This window comes from Centruroides sculpturatus, unplaced genomic scaffold (genome assembly GCF_000671375.1).
Source record: "Centruroides sculpturatus isolate CEXI.00-Female unplaced genomic scaffold, Cexi_2.0 scaffold2033, whole genome shotgun sequence".
In the NCBI taxonomy this organism is placed as follows: domain Eukaryota; kingdom Metazoa; phylum Arthropoda; class Arachnida; order Scorpiones; family Buthidae; genus Centruroides; species Centruroides sculpturatus.
Window position 1 is genome coordinate 74,278 of NW_019386347.1, and position 5,001 is coordinate 79,278.

The 5,001-nt window shown below is 36.5% G+C and overlaps 1 pseudogene; it reads left to right on the plus strand.

The window, feature by feature from the left end:
- The first annotated feature begins 734 nt into the window (after window positions 1-734).
- LOC111614638 lies at window positions 735-1,370 on the plus strand (annotated as a pseudogene).
- Window positions 1,371-5,001: the final 3,631 nt, after the last annotated feature.

A 5,001-nucleotide genomic window follows, 5' to 3' on the forward strand; every position in this document is an offset into this window, starting at 1 on the left:
TACAATTATGGAAATTAACTACAGTAGAGCATCGATTATCCGAATATCGATCAAATGAAACGTCAATTAACCGAAAGCTTTCCGGTCGGCAAATTTAAATTTCCTCTAGTGCTGTGGCGCTGCAATCTTTGGCTATGTCTTGGGCTACTCCAATATTATTTTTGTTGATGTGTGTGTTTTAGCTGGCAGCATGGCGCAACCATCAGAGGATACTTAAGGATGTGCCAGGATTTGAAGGAATTTCAAATCCTGGCACAAGATAAGTTAATATATATTTTCATACATAATCGATTATCCGAAAAATCGATTTTCCAAACAATCCCAGTCCCCAGTTGATTTGGAATATTGATGCTCTACTGTAGTAATATTAGTAATCAATGTATAAATTCAAACTTTTATAATTACTATATCTTTATTAAAAAGTATATTAACTTGGACACTGTCAAATTATCCAGTCATATACTATATACTTTCCATAAAAGATTGTTGCATCACAACTATTACTGGGTTGCAAGTGACAGGTGAGACTGAAAATACGAGGGCTGTTCAGAAAGTTCGCGGCCTTGCCTATATGCGGCGCTGCAATCAATTTTATTTTTGGCGGGAATAATTCAGCCATCTTTGCTAGAGATACGATACCAATATCAACTTAATTTGTCATAAAGTTTTGCCACGACAGCTTAGCAGATAGTCAGTGTGCACATGCTTTGTCAAAAATAGAGAAGACGGAGACTCATGCAGTCATAAAATACCTGACGAAAAAAGGGTTGACCCCATCTCAAATCAAAGCTGACATGGATGAAGTTTTGGGAGAGTCTGCTCCTTCGTACACCACTGTGAAAAAATGGACAGCCCTTTTTAAATCTGGCAGAGAGAGTGTGAAACATGACCCTCGCAGCGGACGGCCGTCAACTGTTGTCACTGAAGAAAATATCGACAAAGTTCATGATTTGGTATTAGCAGATCGCTGTTTGAAAACGCGTGAGATAGCTGAGGCAACAGGCATCTCTGTCGACCGAGTGCACCACATCCTAACCAAAGATTTGGGTATGACGAAAGTCTCAGCAAGGTGGGTGCCGCATCTGCTGACCGCCGAGCAAAAACGTGTTTGCACTTTGATGTCAAAGTAGTGTTTGGACTTCTACCAGAAAAACCCACAGGATTTCTTGCTTCAGTTTGTGACTACTGACAAAACGTGGATCCATTACTACACTCCTGAAACAAAAGAACAGTCGAAGCAATGGAAACACCCCAGTTTGCCACCACCAAAGACGGCAAAGACAGTTCCATCAGTGGGGAAAGCAATGGCCTCTGTTTTTTGGGATGCTAAAGGCACCATCTTTATCGACTACCTAGAAAGAGGAAAGACCATTAATGCTATCTATTACTGTGAACTTTTGGAAAAACTGAAGAAAGAAATCAAAGAAAAGAGGCCACACTTGAAGAAGAAAAAAGTTCTGTTCCACCACGATAATGCACCTGCACATTCCGCCAGAATCACTGAACAAAAGATAAACGAACTTCGCTTCCAATTAGTTCCACATCCACCGTACTCACCTGATTTGGCCCCCAGTGACTTCCATCTTTTTCCAAACCTAAAAAAATTCTTGGCTGGAAAGAGATTCCACTCAAATGACAAAGTCATCTCCGAAGTGAACGAGTATTTTACACACCTTGACAAATCGACCTATTGTGATGGCATAAAAAAGCTAGAACATCGCTGGAATAAGTGCATTGCTAACAAAGGAGGCTACATTGAAAAATAAAAGAAGTTTTAACATTATTTTGTTTGTCGTTCTATTTGAGGCTTCGAACTTTCCGAGCAGCCCTCGTAATTGAAAAAGTAACCACATGGTAAACAATAAGTACATCAGTACACCCAACAGCAATGCAGTAGTTAACTATTATTATTGAATTATCATATCTTCAACTTCCAAATAAGTATGAAAATCTCTTTGATACTCGATTTAGCTGTCATACCATCAACAAATTTATTCAGACTACATGAGTTTGCAAGACAATTATAAAAATTGTTCTAATTCTACAACTGTTCAACTGTTTTTAAGAAAACGAACGTGCAGGATGTTCCAAAAGAACATAATATTTAAATTCAAACAAGCGTCCGGAAATTCCGTTACGAACGTGCGAATGATTTTTGATATTTCGAATCTTTATATTTTACGATGCTAGCGGCGCATGCGTGGAGATGCTACCGCGCTGGCGATACAATGTTGGGCGCATTTTGTTTTTTAGGTGCCAATACAAGGCAATCCACACCCCGGGTAGATCGAGGGTGGGAACATTGCATGCTTCTGAAGTGGCCGTGAGAAGCACTTCCCAGATGAACACAAGCCTTCGATTGTTGCAGCATTTAATTATTTCCGTTCTGGGCCATAACTGGTTGTATCCTTGCTCGAGAACTTTTTTAGCGAGCTCTGTAGAGCATCTTCCTTTAGCTATGTCTTCCTGATGCTCAGCAAGGCGGGAGGCAAGCATTCTTGTTGTTGCTCCTATATATCTTGTAACATCGCCCGTTTATTAACGCCGTATTCAGTGAATTTACTAACGTCATTCCTTAGATTTACTACCTCAAAAAACTGGATTTCCTCTTAAATGCACCAAAAAACTCACAAATCCAGCACTTTAATTTTAAACTTTAAAATCCACTTCATTCCTTACAATCTTTCCATGGATTGTTATTTGTATATAATTTTACAAGACACTGTATACAAAAACTTTAATCATATGTGTAAAAATAAGAATGAATTTAACAATGTAATACTCAAACTAATAAGCAACTCAATGCAGATCAAAGACAAAACAGATCAAAACTAAATAAGAAACCCACATCAAAATAGAAAAAACTGATAATGTACATATTTTCCACATTTTTTCCCCTTTTTCTTGAAGAAATTTGTTATGAGATTTTCTTTCTTGTCAATGTTCTGTAGCTGAGCTGTTTATTTACTTACTGCTTTTTTCCCTCCTCCTTAAGTACTTAAATGCCTAGTAGCATAGCTTCAGCAATTTTAGGTTTTGCCAAATATTTTTTTCTACAGCTACTTTAAGCTTCTTACTTGCTTCAAAAAGTTTTTCATTTGTTATCTTCTCTGCCTCCTACTTTTTAACTTCATTTCAATTTTCCTGAAGTTTATCAATAGATTATTTTGTTTTATTACATCTTCCTTCTGTTTCTCTTCCATAAACTTTTGCTATTCTTCCTCTTATTTTTGCTTCTGAGTCAATTGTTTTTTCATTCTTTTCTTTTCCATATGAACTATTTGAGATGCATAGATTGCTTGCTGATACCAACAATTTCTTTGTAATTGTACATATTGGTATATACAGTAACCTCTGATTTATTATTATATCCTTTAGCATAACTTATATGTTCATCTGCCATTTACCTTCTTAACATCCACACATGCCTTGTCACCTGTCAAAATTATTCCAGATTAAGTACCTCTTTCCACATTTATACTTCCATGAGATAATGTTAAAGAAGCTTGAATGACTACTGATATGAAAGTATTTCAGATTCCAAAAAGTTTTCAGGACAAGATGTTTATTGAAATCAGGAATGAACATCTAAAGGAGCTGAGTTTGTTCCACAATGGCTTTCTTACTATTGTTGCTGTGTCTAATAACTCGGAGACAAGGTTAAAAGAAAGAATGACAACTAAGTTTCATCATGAAAACTAAACTGTACATCTGAACTCATTGGTCATCAAATGATGACAATTGATTATTCAGACCCTTTTTAAGAGGGTAATGACTCATACCACCCAAGGTTCATTTCCGGTGGTCATTGTCACAATAAGAGTAGTAGTGTCTTCAACAGAGTATCTTCCCAGTGAGGAATAAACAATATGACTGATGCAGAACAATTTTCATGATGTTACATTGTAGTCAAGTTTAGGAAAATGAACATGATGGTGTGATAATCTTGCGAAATACATGTTGACTGACAAAGGAGAATGTACCAAACAAATACTAGGCACAGTATATGGTTAAACAAAGTATTTTATTTTGCAGAACATGTACAGATTCTTTTAGATTCCAACTCAATGGTAAATAATTACAACACAGCTGCAACAGATATTAATGGCAGACAATGATAAAATATGCACCAATCGCAACATATACTAAAAAACGATATCAAACTAGTACTTACAAACTAACTTAAACAAAGGGAAGAGAGAAGATAACAGGAAAAATAATAAATATTGAAATAGGATATTGGAAAAAATGAAATACCCAGGATGTACAGAACTTTGCACAATTCTGGAGGGAGGGCACATGGAACTTGCTCGGACTGATGACTCATCATCTTCTCTAGATTATCCGTTATACTTAGTCGATACTCCTTTTATCATGACTACAATAAAATTCAAATTCCTATCAAACTAGCACTGTTCCTCCAGTCTAGCTGCTCTTGACAACACGGAGCACCATCTTCCATATCCGTCCACTCTGAGGTCCAGTCCAAAGAATGTTCCACACCCTCTCACTCATGCCCTCTGATCCTCTTTCTGTTTTCTGTAGTTCCACAAATCGGTCCTCACCATCCAAGGAAAAGAATTAGAAAAGAAAGTTCTAGAAGCAAGAAGGAAAAAAAACAAAGGGAAATATTCTAAAACTATTAAATTAAAATATATGAAGCACACAATGTCATAATGTTGTAAATGCCAAAAAGAAACTTTTCAGTAGAGGTAAAAAACACTTTTTCTAATGAATAAATTCATTTCAGTTTTATATAAAGTCAACTGCACATCGGGTTGTATACAATACATTAAATCTGACTTACAGAACCTGTAACCGATGCGTATCCAATTGTTCATTCAACAACCAAACATTTTCATAACCAGATTGGAATTCATAACCAGATAATCCAGATTGGAACTAGAGATGGAACAACACAGTAACACCAGAGTACATTTCCTGGATTTGGACATAAGATTTGATGGTTCCATCATCCGCACATCGGTTTTTCGCAAACCT